Below are 15,560 nucleotides of genomic sequence, written 5' to 3'. Positions count from 1 at the left end.
TAAAATGACAAGATTGCCAAATGGCCCATTGTCACATAAGCGATCAAGCCACAGGGCAGTGTTCCCCAGGAAGACTCAGGCACCAGAATTCTTCTCCTTCCTGGATAGGTGAGGAGGTGAGGCAGACAGGAGGGGAGTGTGCACAACAGCGTTGACACCCAAACCTCTCCACTACTGGAGGAGAGAGGAAGAAAAGGTGGAGTGGGAAAACAGAATTCAGGAAAAGTGGGACTTTGGGAAAAGGATGGAATATGGGTTTTTGGATATTTGTTTAGTAACTTGTTGCTAAAGATGCTAAGTTAATAACTGAACTTCCTCTTGTCACCAACCTGGGAATAGGCAAACAGATTGTGTGATCATCCAAGGTACCCGCTGAGGTCCGTAAAAAGCACAGGCTCCATGTTCTAGCCCCAGTTCTTCCACCAGCTCTGAGACTCTGGGAAAGACCTCTCTACAAAACATGGGAATGGTATGCTGATGACCCGTTATGTTTCCCTGCTTGACAGCTTGTTCTAGCCCATTTTCCTGGCTGTTCCCTGGTGTCAGAATTGAACCCCACCTTCTCTGAGAGTGATCCTTTGCTCTGAGTCTTTCTTGAATGTAAATACATCCTCAGAAGAGAAACTCAGGAAAATAGATGCAGAGGGAACCCTTGTTACTGGCCTTGACTGCCAGAGAATGATGGGGCTTTTCACAGCCCGCGTGTGCTTCAGGTAAGACACCCAGGATCCTCAACCTCAGATGTCACAAGGATGTGACAGCAGTTCAGTCTGGGCACAGACTAATGAAGCTGACTGAATGACAGAGGCTGTCACCACAAGAGTGGTTTAAAGGACCATCGAGCAATTTCCACACAACCTTGCCAACTCAAGTGTGGTTAAGAAGAGTTACTATTGAGGGGGACAGAGTCTGAACATGGATGTGTGAAAAAGGATAAAGTGGCAAATTTGAAGCCACCAGGAAGAGTAGGAGAGGAGCTGAATCTGGCCATCTTGATGAAACAGGTCGAGCTAGTCAGGATGACAGGTAATCTCCTGGGCTTCCCAGATCTCTTCAGCTGGAACCTGAGGGAGGGTACCAGAAAGGGGACCTAGACTGTGAATCTAGATCAGGCAGTAGGGACTGGAGCATTTCAAACTGCAGGCCCCAGATTAAGCAGGGGCTGTGCAAGACCTAGAGCCAAGATAAAATGCAGATATGGAGACCACACAAAGTTGGAAGCCAGAAAATAGAATGGAGAACATGGCTCACTGAGGGCACTGAGAAGGAGAGCCAAGAAGATTAGCAAGCCCCCCAAGGGGAGCACCCACAGAATTCTGTCTGGGAGCCAGATGCTGCTCTGATGTCATGTCAGGTTTCATCCTGTGTTTCAGAGATTTTTTTTGCTCCTGGGATTTTGAGGGACCATGCCTGCTGCTGTTTGTGACAGGATCAGTGGTAGAATTCTGTACTGTCTGTTGTTGCCCAAGGCGACAGAACCCACATGGGTTCTGCAGTGCTGCCTCAATGGGCACCACACTTCTGATAAACCAGGCCCCAGAAAGGGAATCTCCATGGGACTTAGAGAGACTTTGACAGCAGCCAAGAGGGACAGGAGGGGAAAGACTGCCTGTTGGTGTTCACTGAGGCTCTGTCAATGCTCAACCCCAGAAGATGGGCCTGTGTTGTGCGCACATATCTACAGTATCATGGTTCTTGTTTCTCTGCCTTTCAGAAGCTAAAATGACCATGCAGAAACATTCTCACAGTTGAAGGAAACAGCATTTGTCACAAGCTTACAGTTCTAGTTAGAAACATTTTCCAATCATGTAATTGCTATTTGAATTTACTTATATGGAGAAATGTAATTGCTTATTGTGCTGAGGGACAAATTGAACTGTGCTAAAGTAATGTGAAGCTCTCAAATATGTAGACGAAGTGCTGTCTATTTGATTAAAGGCCTGTTTTTCTCCAAAAATAGTATAACTTGCCCTGTTCCTTTCCCTTGGTAGCTTATGAAATATCCCAGGCCAGTTCATCCCAACACAAGGCAGCCCATACCCTAAGGGGTCGACCAGTCTGCAATATGTACACTTTTCCTTCTACATTCCCTAAAATCTGAGGAGATATGTGAAATCCAATAACTCTGTCAAGGTGAACAATGAGTTAGTTCTTCACACAGTTGCAGAATGCTACAGATCATCCATGTAGTCTTTCAACAAAGAAAACCTGTTAAAACTTTATAACTTTGGCAAAGGAAAATTAGTTAGACCTCATTAATTCTTCTCTAAGAGTAAGCAAAATAACTTTTATGAGACAAAAGTCAGAAAACTGGTTATTTATATTCATTTGTTGTTGAAATAATTGTTGTCTTGGAAACATGAGAGCCATGCTATACGCAATACAGATGATAGTCAGAGGTAATTAATAAAGTTATAACCAACACATGCCTATTGAACTTGGCCAGCCTCTTAAAATGAAGCAGAGAAAAGGAAAGTCTTGCTGGCACGCATGTCCTAACCTAATAGGCTACGGTGTCCTTCTCTTGAAGTAGGACCTTGAGACATCAATACTTTGTTTTGATCAAATGTTCTTGGTATGTACCATTCTGTAACTAGTAAAATGAGGTGAAGCAAGGCTAAATGATTTTCCAAAGTCCCAGATGACTGGCAACAGAGTCAGTGCCAGAATCTGGGATAGGAGATTAGTCTATAAATATGGTACTTGATGCTTCTCAAAGAGCTGGAATATCCAAGGTCTTGAAGCATGGTTTTAGTCTCTCTTTGATCTAGTCTGGTTCTGAGAATGTTTTGTGCATCCTGAAGTTTAGGACTTGGGAACCACACAACAACAAGAAACCAGAAAAATATAGAAGGCTACAAAATGTTTGTAATCCCTAACCAATGGTGGTTTAATGTGCAGCCCCAAGTTGATTTCCAGTGACCAGGTGAGGAGGATTGCCCTTCACAAAGTTGGTGTCACAGATACTTCTCCTCCTTGAGTCCTTGCACCTGATATCTGGCGTCTTCTTATAGAGTAGAGCAGTTTGTACACACTGGAAATACAGAAGATTCTGAAAGTGTGGCAGGTAAACTGTGCAGCTCACATTGGCCTTAAGCCAGTGGGTGGTTGAGAGCCCACATTGTATTGTTTCAGAGGCACTTTCCCCTCCAAGGACCCCCTCCCCTCAGCTCATGAGGGTAGCTTTCTTCCCCTTTCTTCTACCACTGCTAAACAATATCTCCTGGATATTGCTGCTATTCTCTATGGTTTGCAGGTTGCACAATTTTCTATTTCCTCCAGAGTCACTGCAATAATCCAACAGTTCATTTCCATGAGCACCTGAGTCTTATAGAAATAATCCATTTTTAATTTTTTATGCATATGCTTGCTTTTTCCCAGTCCTAATCATGTGCTTTCAATGACCTTTTCCTTTGATACTCATTGGACTTGTTGAGTTTAATGATATTTGTAAAAACTACAATTCAGGAGCAATGAACCAACTGAACAAACAAAAGAAAATCACTAGACTAGACTTTCTGAAATAAAACCACATCTTTTAGTGGTGATCATAATTGATGCTCTTTTGCCTCTGGTATTCAGCCCTGTTTATTCATCTGAACATTATTGTTTGAGTTAGTAATCAGAAAAGCTTCAGTATCTGAGTTATACCAGTAAAACATTGGCCTTCAGCTATCTCTTAGTTGTTCAGACTATGCAAACCTGTCACAAACAATCCTGTCTGGGACCAATCAGTACTAGGACATGTCCAAAACACTTTCAGACCTGCCCATTCTTGAACCTCCTTGGAAGTATTTTCCATGGGCAGAGCTGGATCCTCTTCTGGAACCAGAAAGATTGGAGCAAATCCCTTCCAGTTCTCTCCCTTCACCAATTAAGCACTCCTTCTGTAGGCATATGTGGAGTCCTAACTGTCCATCAGCCATACACCAACTATATCTTGGACCTCTAGCATCCCAAACATCCCTGTTATGGAGGTCTTCAGAAGCAAGGAACTCTCCCTGGCAGTCATGTGAGGGAAGGCCAGCTCTTGTTTGAACTCCTGCCAATTTCCCTGTTTTGGATGGAATTCAAAAGATGACACTAGTTCTGACTATGTTTTTTCCTTATCTGTCATTTGCACTTCCAAAGTTTTACTTTCATAGTGTCACCTTTGATTGAATGTTTGATTTTTTCCATCTGTAATTTAAAAATAGTAATACCTATTTTAAAATATGATTGAGAGGATTCCATAAGATAATATTTGTAAAAAGTGCTTAGCACTATATTCTTACCAGATGTATTTCAAAACTCTTTGGTGCATAAGTGTTACAGTTACTAAGAATGTATAATGGATGATACTGCTAATATTATGAACTAACCTTCATCTTGATTAATACTTTATACCTTATTTTCTATTATTAAGATTATCCAATTTATTAAGATTAAAAATTTTGACTGGTTTATATTTGTTTATCCTTCCTCCTTTACCTTTCTGTATCATTTTGGGGCTATATTGATTGCATAATTATATCTCTAGGTTTAGTTGTGTTTTGTTTCTGCTTTAATCCACATTGAGGATCTTTTTCCCTTGCTGGCAGAACTATTTTTTACTTTGGCCCTCCAGAATGTTTTGTCTGAAGTTATTTTTCTTTGTTTTTTGTGTGTTTCCACCTTCCTTACTTTGTATTCTCTGTGAGTTACACTAGGTCTCCTTTACTTTTCTCTAATGTTTGCAATTTAAGTATAAATTTAAAATTTTAATGATTACCTTAATTCACTCAGAAATATAATTTAAAATTTTTTAAAGTATACAAGAAACAGCACCTGATTTCTCATGAATTTAAGACATAAACGTGGTGTGGATCACATTGCCCAGCCTTTCAGTGCCCCTAAGATAATTCATCTGTGACTTTTATTCAGTGGAGTTTGAAATCTGATGTGGAGGAAGAACATAAGCCACATCTGATTTTTTATTAACAGTAGGTTAAACCCACAGTTTCATTTCTGTTGACTTTTTCATGTCACAAGAACTTGAGAGGTGGCCAGTTGTGGGCTAGCACAGCTGTCCAAGTATGTTTTCAAGAATCCAGATGCTGGCTGTCCTTCTGTATCTTTCATATTTGTATTTCTGACCTGATGTTTGATCTGTGGATGTGAAGATAACTGAGGGAAAGTTATATCTTCACCATAAGTCAAGCTAAGTGATGACCCTAAACTTTTTGAGATGCCTTCTATGATCAGTGAGGTCTCTCTTCCCTCTTTTTGAAGCTGACTTTGACTGTCTGCCTATGGTAAATATGACACCATGCCTTACACAGCAGCAGTATTGAGGTCTTCTCTTTGGGAGAGCCCTGGGCTGCAAAGAAGAGGTCTGACCATTCTGCTGCAGAAGCCACAGGGAGTGGTGAAGCTCAGCCTTCAAGCTGTCCTCACCACACAGACATAACCAAGTGTGTCTGCACCTAGCAGACCAGCCACTGCCAACTGACCCCATGGACACCATGGAGCTACGGGTTCACTCAGCAGACTCTGCCTGAGTTTCTGACCCACTGTGTTGTACAGTAATATGAAATGGTTGGTGGAAGATTAGCGAGAGATGCGTATATAAACACACAATTGTCAAATCCTATGCAAGTGCAGTGATGGCTGCCAAGGAGAGTAGATTCCAGTGGTAAATTAAGAAATTGTACTGAAAGACCCCTCTTTCCAACCAATAATAAATTTAAAATCTAAATTTATGTCTACTTTTCTCCATTTCATTTATATCTAATTATTGATCAGACCGCTTTCAGTGGCAAAAGCAGATACCTAATTCAACTCACCCTATTCAAGAAGAGATTTATGGTCTTCAGGACTGAGAAGCAAATGTTCAGCAGTGATGTCCAGAGGCTAGGAGATGCAGTGCACATTCTAGCTGCTTTTCTGTATGCCCCTCCCTGCTCTTTGCTGCCTGTGTCTCCTCATGACTGGGAGCAGGCCCAGCCAGGGGAGCTCTTCTTCCCCACCTTCTATTCCTAAACAGCCAGGGAGGACCACACTCCAGTAGTCTGCAGCTAAGGAGACAAACGGGGTCTGTGGTGGGGAAGCTCAATGGTGCGCACCATGAAGACAGTTCAGAAAAGTTCTTGGAGTGTGTCATGACTGCCAGGCTCACTCAACTTCAATTCTACTTCACGTCAGACGACCCTTTGATTTCCCACAGTACTGATTCTCTTTGGGAAGTTGGAATGCAGATCGCAGTGGCATGATCACATTTCAATTTCAGAAAAATTTCCAGAAAAGAGATATTTAAGAATATGCAAAATTCGATTCATCACTGTGCATTTTTACTTGGAAATTGTAGGCTTGGGGAGCATTATAAATTATTAAGTCCCTATTAGGTGCAAAGCACGATATGGACTTTAAGCAAGATTAAAATGAATTAAAATTAACCTTAGGAATTTTCTGATCTATTTTTATTGACACATAATTCTTTGGCAGCTTTAACAGTCATAAAAGATATAAATATGAAAGATGATGGCCTATTTTGTACTAATTTCTGAATATTGTTAAAAATGTAGTTTTTATGAGGAATGTAATTACCTGGAATGATCTGTGAAGGAAACAAGGGAGATGCAATCTGTCCACATTTTAATGAGGAAATAGAATTGATCTTATTGATGGAATGTTGACTATTAAGAAAAAAGAGCTAGCATCCTTTCAAACAATTGGTAATTTAGTTACTGTACTTAAATTATTACTTTAAAGATTTCTGTCATTTTAAAAATGACTGTTCTGTGTCCAGCAAAATATTGCAGATGTGTGAACTCTATGTGCTGCCTTGTGCTCAGACACAGTGGCTGTAGAGCATGGTATTAAGGCAGCTTGCAGAAATATCAGCATTTGTTATTCTGTCTTGTGACCCATTTTCCCTTGGGTTTTAATGAACAAAAATATCATCTGAAAACCCTTGGAATTTTTGGCTCATGCTAGAAATGCAAAGTTTTATTAAAATCTGTCTGACTCTTGACATCATGTCACTCATTTTATTAGCCTTCTGTAACCTCCCTAAAATTTGTGCATTTGGTCTGTCTTTATATTTATAAATGTCTTTCTCTTACTATATATTTAGTTATTGCTTCTGTTCTATTTATGCATCTTCACTCCAGGTGTTTGCATCTCTTTGCCTGTTTTATTTATTGTCAAGAGGCACTGTGAAACTGCCCTCCAGGTGACCCTGGGGTTTCTCAAGTGATGACTGTTTGGGAAGTTGGAATGTAGACTGCGGTTTCATGACCACATTTCAATTGCCCATAACCTTCAACTACTTTCTCTAACAATTGTACTGCTTCCTATTCTCAGCTATCTATTTTTCTATCTCAACTTCTTGTTTTAACATCTAATCTTTCAACTTTCCTTTTGATAATGTTCCCATTCTTGAATATTATTGATAATTTAAGCAATAGTCTTCAAAATGTATTTTTGATTATTATAGAGGATGATGAAAAATTTGTGTTTGGTGTCATACATCTCAAAATGTATTCTTGTGATTCTCATGTATTGAAAGAAAATGTATTCTCATTTTCTTTTCATGGGTACTCTTCCTAAAATGAGATAAGAACTATTCTTTGCTTATATAAGAGTGAAATTTTCTAGTTCTTCTGCTTTTACCTGTTTAAACGTGAAATTAGATCTCACGCAAAAGGATATAGTGCAGTTAAGAATTTACTTAATTTGCCTTAGCCAATTTTCTGGTGCCTAGCATTTGTGTAATGTTTATCCTTTAGGTCTGTAATGCCTGATAACAGTAGCTACTAGCAACATGCAGTTATAGGTTGATTAAAATTAAATAAACATAGAATTCTGCATTTTCATCTATACTAGCCACATTTCCAGTGCTCAGTAGCCACTGATGATAGACATAGAACATTTCCATCTTTGTAAAAGTTCCCCTGAACAGCACTGATCCAGAGTGACTGTGGTAATCCGACTATGAAAACTTGAGTTCATTTCTGTAAAATTAAGACATATGATTTTCCTAGCAAGATATCAATAATAAAACTGAAATAATAAAATTCCATGCATAGCTCTACCGTAGTTCTTCCTATCTCCACCCTTTCTTATTACATTTTTGATGTTGCTAGATGCAAGATGTTCGTTCTCCTTCACCTCCTTCCTATGTTGACCATTACTGAGAATTTGACTCACAGAAAGAATGTGCTCCAAAGTGCGACTCATTCCAGACACAGAAACCAGTTAAGGAAGGTGTGTGTGAGGCGTGTGCAAGAGTGAGTGCCCAGCATTACACCCAGATAGTTGCTTACTATCATCACATAGAGAAATGGTTGTCAACCTGCTGGCTGCAAAGAGCCCTTGTCTCTGGGGACAATGTGAGTAAGGAAAGTCTCATTGTTATGTGACCTAGTTATGCCTCAAAGCTCCGTTATGTTTCACTCAGTTAAAGATCACCCATATGTTGTCCCATCTTTGGAGTGATTGTAATTTAACTTGCATTCTCGTTTGTTTTGAAAGCTGCTTCTTCCAGTGGAAAGTGCTAGGACCCAGGCCAGACCTTCACCAGAACTTGCTGGCATAGGCTGCCACTCCAATTCTACCTTCCTCCCTCAGCCTAGGCCTCTGCTATTCTGTTTGCCTTTTGGCCCTCCTTCCTCTGTCCCCAGATTCCTTTGTTCTCACAGAATACAAGCTCTTTTTCAAATAATATCCAATTGGAAACTCAGAGCAAAGATACCACTGAGCCCAATTTTTGGTAAAGATGATGAGAATTGTGGAATAATCCCTTCTTTCATGACTTTTTCTTGATTTCAAATATACTTCATTCTACTCCATTTCACAAAAATTATCTGAACTTCCAGACCAACATCTAGGGAGAAAGCCAGCCAGGAGAGGACTGAGTCCTACAAAGGCAAAATAATGTCTTGTTCACTGTTATTTCCATAGGACCTAAGCAGATTTCTTTCAGCCTGCAGAAAATATACATCTTGATGCTGTAGTAAGTGGCAAAAATTAAGTTTTAGAAGCTTCAGAGTCAATGGGATTTATTTTGATGTAGGGTCTTGAGGTGAATTTAGTATAGTCTCCTTTTTTAGCAAATGAGGAAACTGAAGATAAAAGAGATTTCAAGTGTCTTAACATAAAATCATACTCTTTGGAGTTGAATAAATCTGGATTCCATCACTTATTATGAAGTTGGGCAATAGATTAAATGATACTCTACCTCAGTTTTCTTATCTGTAAAATGAGATAGTTATTCTTGCCTTGTAAGATTTTTATGAGATAATATATGTAGTTGTTATTCAAGAAAGAACAGCATATATATGGATACAGTATTCTCCTTCAAGGACATGCAGGGTTAGAAATAAATAAGGTCTTCTCTTTCCCAGTCCTGTGCTTTATCTTGTGAAATACATATCCTAGATTAGTAATGGAGAACCTTTTAGAGACCAAGTGCCCAAACTGCAACCCCAAACCCACCTATTTATTGCAAAGTGCAAATGCTGCTCCTATATGTGCTATTACCCAATGCCCAGCTGCTGGGGCAACTTAGCTTGCATGCCAAAAGAGAGGGCTCTGTGTGCTCACTGTGGCAAGTGTGGCATAGGATCACCACCGCAGTCCTAGATCATGTGTTACAGGAGCTCCAATCCACAGCTTTGCTGACAGTTGGGGACCTGAGGTTCCAGGAAGAGACCAGAGCTGGAGATAAAGTGCAGTTAAGCTAAGCGGCCTTCTTTCCTCAGACTTATCCTTGTCCTCCCCCACTTTTAATGACCATGTGTATATACATATCACATTTTGATCCCTTCTTTTTCTATATAGAACCTCGGAATATACCTAAATGCATTGGCCTGCTGAGGACTTTTTCATGCATTTGGGCTGTGTTCTGACATTTAAAAGAGGTGCCTTGTCTCCCTGTAATTATAAACAATGAATCATCTTCCTTTCACTGTATCAGCAGGAGAAAGGGCTGGCCTCCTGTCAGGTGGGAAAGCATGCAGGACAAAAGTTTACATTGGTTTGAAGACCAAGTATAAATGGATTCAGACTTGGGGTTTCTACCAGGAAAACTTCCAACTCCAGCCTCAAGAAACAAATCCCGCTCTTGTATGACTCTTCATTTCAACACTTACATCAGAGGCCAGCAAACTTTTTTCTGTAAAGGGCAAGATAGTAAATCTATTAGGTTTTATGGGCCCAACAGGCTCTTTTGAAACTATTCAGTTTCACCTTTGAGGTACAAAAGCAGTCATATTCAACATATAAATAAGTGAACATGGCTGTGCTCAATAAAACTTTATTTACAAAGACTGAAATTTGTTTCATATCATTTTTACATATCATGAAGCATTTTTATCCAGTTGGTATTTTGCAGCTTTTTAAAACTGCAAAAGTATTTGGTATCTTGCAAGTTGTACAAAAAATGTCAGTGTGCTAGACTTGGCCCCTAGGCTATGGTTTTACTTCCCTCCCCACACTGTAGACCATGGAAGGATTATTGAAATAATCTTATTAAGACTGGAGGAGCCTTGGGCAAATGATGCAAAGTAGATGTATTAGTCAGCTTCTCATTGCTATGATGAAATACCAGAGACAATTAACTTATAAAGAGAAAAAGGTTATTTTGGCTCACAGATCATATGGCTATGGCTTTGGGAGGGCAGCACATCATGGAAGGAACATGTGGTGGAGGCCACAACTTACATCATGAGCCATGAATCAAAGAGAGAATGAGACAGGATTCCACAATCCCTTCTGCAGGCACCAATGATCTCCTTATAGCTCTGCCTCTTAGAGGTTCACAGCATTCCTCCATTGTGCCATTGTGGGGACCAAGTTTTTATATAGAGACTTTTGGGGAACATGTCCCAAACTGTCACATGAGATAAAAGCTAGCCAGGTTCCATCTTCCTCCCTGGGTCCACACCGTCCCTCTCTCCTCTGCCTCTCCACTTACTTCAAGTTATCAGAGGGCTTACACCCACTCTTAGTCTGCAGGGATGCACTGGTACTGCAGGACACACATCTGCCCTTCCTGAGCAAGGTCGAACTCAGCTTCCCACCGCTGAGGGTTTGGTGATGGGGCGACAATTTGGTAGCTAGATATCAGCAGCAAATCCATCTATTTTGAATAATTCACACTTTCAGACTTAAAATTTCATTTGCTTAAATATTTTCTCCTTTAAAATACAAATAGAAGTCTCCTAACTTGAAAATAAAATATTCTCAAATTTTTCGTTTCTACTCCTGGATTTTTTTTCAGTCTCCTAAATTCTCTTGTGAAGCAGGTCAAAAGAAAAGGGCTCTATTACTGACACCAAATTTCAGAAGTGTTACCAACCCATCTGGAGACCCTGGTTTCTGCTGCTGGGCACTTTCTAAAAGAGGTGTCCCTGTGGTCTGCTGACAGTGCCAGACTGTCAGGACTCAGGTGTCCAGGGGCTGGTCTAGTTCCAACTGAAGGACTTCTGAGGGGTAGAGACAGAGGTTCCCCAAGGGTCATTTCCTTCCTGTGTCCAACACCAGCCATTCTAGAGACCTAGAGCTCACCCCAGTTGGCTGCTCAACAGGGAACATCAGCTGGCTATTAAGCTTGGCAGGCACAGGAAGTGGCAGCAGCAATAGCCCCAAGGTGCTGTAAAGCTCCAGCAGAGTGGCCTGGGTGTCTGGTGGCAGGGAGACCAGCTGGGATCAGCTACTGGCAGCAGCAGTACTACAGGCCCTTCACTTATTATGCAGTCAGCACAGAGGTTCTGCATCCCACTGGGCACAACCAGCAAGTCCCACCTTTTCCTCACCTGCCCTCTTCCTGCCTCAGAACCCAAAGCATGGAAACACAATAAAAATACTATAAGCTTCGGTTCTGGTTTGGCTTTACTACTAAATAATGCACCACAGTGTCACTTAACCCCCTAACTCTAGGCAGTCTATTAAATGAAAAACTGGATTTGATCCACTATTCTCCCTGTGAGATAGGAGAGCAAGGTTTGACTGAGGGACCATCTGAAATGTGTCAGACCCATGGATCAAAAGGGCATGCCACCTCCTCCTCCAGCCCCAATGCAAGTGCACCAGCTTTGGGCACAGCAGAGGCTGGATGTGGACTCTGAACAATCTCAACCAATAATTCAAATAAGGAAACGTAGCCCCAGGTGAAAACAACCATGTTGAATCCTCTGTACCAAACTTGGGCTCCAATATCCAAGAGTCTGAAGTGGGCAGAGTCCACAGAGCATTGTTCTGTCCTTCTGTATAATCTCCACTGGATGAAAGATATTTGATTCACAACAACTAACACTGAGAACATTGTTTATGTTGATTTTTTTCAAAAATGCGTTTAGAGGCCCCACTATGCGGGAGGAATTACCCATTGTCTGTGTTGAAATAAGCACAGATCCACCTTGCCAATGGGAATGTGTTGCTGGCAGGCAGAGTGAGCCCAGGGCAGAAGGTGCCTACTACAGAAGCTGATCTTAAATGTGCCCAGGGCCAATCCCAGCAGGCTAGCTGTTGGCCAGAGCAAGGCCGGCCTCAGGCAGTAAAGGCCATGCAGCTTTGCCGTATCTGGATCAGATTCTTCTCAATCTCATGTTTTGAAGTGGGAGACATTTTAAGAATTTTTTGCTCATTTTCTAACAAGTTCAATAGCCTAACAAGTTCAATAGCCTCTTTTACTTTCTGTCTGGGAATACACGTGTGTCCCACTTAGTAACCACTTGTTGAATTGTCCGTCTTCTACCCTAGAGTACAAGCTTCTCGAGAGGAGAAATCTGGCCTCTTGTGTCTGGCAAGTACTTAGCACATTGCCTGCACATTAGAGAAGCTCAATAAAAACATGTTGAATATGGATGCTAACCTATTTAAAGAGGCTCTGGCTGTAAAATCTTTCCCTAAAGAATGGCTTGTTCTGCAAACCACACCAGCCTCAAGAACTGAATAATCCCCTGGTTCCTTCTCAGCCTCCAACCATAGGGTTTTATGGTGCCCCAGACCCCAGTCTAGGTCACACTTCTCTCCTAGGTGAGAGGAGGTGCTGCCTCATGTGCCATTTCCTTCATCTTCCATTCTCCCACATCCTTCAGCCTCCAGGTTCCCTCAGGGTCCTAGTGTCACAGGCTCAGCAGTGAGGCCTCACCTCTCCATGTGTGTGAGTGCTCACCACAGGCTCTGAGGTCATAGGGTGTGAGAATCTGTGAGGACCCTGAAAGAAGGAGGGACTGAAGAGAAGGTAACTTCAAGGCTGAGCATTCTGGTAGATGAGTTAGGGTCTACCTCACAGGCAAATGGAATTCCCAAGACAAACACTTTGAAATATGTAGGATATGAAAAGGGAAGCAGAAAAGAATAGCTAGGTTGGAAGTTGACAAATGAGAATGAGTTTAATTTTTTCTTGCTTTTTCCTTTTCTCCACTCTAAACAATAAACCTTGCACAAATTGTTTTCAGGTCCTGGGGGAGGTCAAAAGAAAGGCGAGTGGAGACTTGTAGCTGACTGGAAAGTACCCACTTCCAAGGTTTCTGTCTGTGGACACCTTCCATGCCCTTCCCTGTGGCCTTGGCAGCTACAAAGTCAGTGGGGCTGCCTCTCAGCACTTAGGGTTCTCCTGGCCAACAGGGCTCACCAGTCAGGCGTGAGGATTAGAAGAAGCATCTTCAAAGCTCTGTGAAAATACCAGACTCGTTGCAGGGAATTCAACAAAACAAGGAAAGGGTGTTTTAAAATGAGTCGACTCATATTTCTCTGTATTTAGACAAGTTCACAGGGCTCTTAGCAGCTTGCAAATTAATACTTCAGGCCAGATTCTGAATACGCCACACGGGACCAACAAGAAGCCAAATGCCCGGAAACTAGGAGGCCTAATGGATCAGCTGTCACCACCTCTGCGTAGCTGGCAGAGGCTGTCAGGCCACTTCTTCATGTTACCAAAAGCATGGAGTATTTTACGTCTTTCAGTAACACTCTCCACTTGGCAGGCCAGCAGCTGCGCTGTCCCTGCCAATCTGCAAGATCATCTCTATGCTGGGAACTCAATGCAGTCCTGGGTTTTGATTTTTCCCAGTCTAAGAGGAAAATAAAAGAGGAAGAGTGGCTGATGAGGGAGAGAAAAATCGCAGACTTCAGGAGTAGAGAGTCTTCTGAGGCAGGAGGATAAAAAGGAAGGGTGGGAGTCTCCCAAGATTGGCATGGGCCGTGAGTGAGAGTGTTTTTTAGAAAGAACCTAAAAATGATGAAAAAAAAAAAAAGGAATGAGTCCATTTCCTTTTTATGCATTGGTGTAATTCTAAACAATACCAGGATGAGACTTTCCTCTCTCTGGGGTAGCCCAGTCCACTCCCCTGCAGTTGATATGCGGTTGCTTGACAGTGAATTAACTCAAGCCTCTCCTTTACTGATGAGGAAAATGAGGCCCCAGTTTCCTGCCAAAGGCCCTTCAGCTGGAGCCCGCAATAAACCAAGTCCCTTTCCTGCCTCCCAGAGGCCTTTCCACTTCACAACACTGCCTGACTCTGGGTTAGCAAACACCAAGTGAACACCCTAACCCTGTAAGCTTCCATCATGCCAAACAATTAAGAAATCTTCACATCCTAGAAAAATGTCCCTCAGAAGCCCTTGATGCCTGCCTTGTTTACAAGGTGAATTTGAGAATTTTTAGTCTTAAAGCTATTTATTTCTATCCTAGCCTTCATTTATATCAAAGTATTTTTTCTTTCCATATTGGAGAATACAACTATTTTCACATAGGTTGATTTCCATCTTATAATCACTCTGAAGCTTTGGATTTTCTATTTGATTATGCAATGAGTAGGAATCTCAGTTCTCAAACACAGGTGCATAAAGAATAGCACAAATACTGCACAACGATAAATATTTAATTTTTTAATTTAAAAAATCAGCTTATTTTAGACTCAGAGCTTCATCCTACCTACCAGGCAGAAAAGTCCAGGCAGGAAAATATTTAAGAAATTTTCTTTTCCACTTCAAGGTTTTTTTTCCACAGCCTTATTTCTGCAGTTTGTCCCGTCCTGCTGGGAAGCCCCAGGCCACCTGCCTAGTCTCCCCTGCAGCACCTGAGCACCTTGGCTTCCTCTCAGGGGCCTTCTTGTCTTCCCAGTGATGTTCTGTCCCTAGAGCTCTTTAACAGACAGGTTTTTTTTTGGTTGGTTTAATTTCCTGGCATTTTGCATTTATTATCGAATGTGATTTTTCTTTCTCCTTTGAAATAAATTATTTTACTCCTGGGCTTTTATGATCAGAAACATATTATTTAAGACCTACCTGGGAAAGAAATTAATTCAAGGAAATGCATCCACAAACTGAGAGAAAGGCAAGCCTGAGATTAACTTGACCAACACCCAAGTCCAGAGCGATTTCCTATTTGATTTATCAGTGTGAGGAGAACAAATTCATTACCTGGGGTGTCACATCTCCCTGAGTTATTTCTCCTGCTGACCTCCCCTGGCCTGCATCACCTGCTCTCAATGGAAAACTTAAAATCATTTGTTTATGCCAAATCCCTGCATTCACTCATGACAATCTATGTCAAATGTCTTTGGCCAACTGCTTTGTCATTGTTTAAAGAA

The sequence above is a fragment of the Heterocephalus glaber genome, unplaced genomic scaffold, assembly GCF_053883595.1.
Source record: "Heterocephalus glaber isolate CG9 unplaced genomic scaffold, H.glaber_assembly_v1.0 deba00001461, whole genome shotgun sequence".
NCBI lineage: Eukaryota > Metazoa > Chordata > Mammalia > Rodentia > Bathyergidae > Heterocephalus > Heterocephalus glaber.
This window is presented reverse-complemented; position numbering follows the sequence as displayed.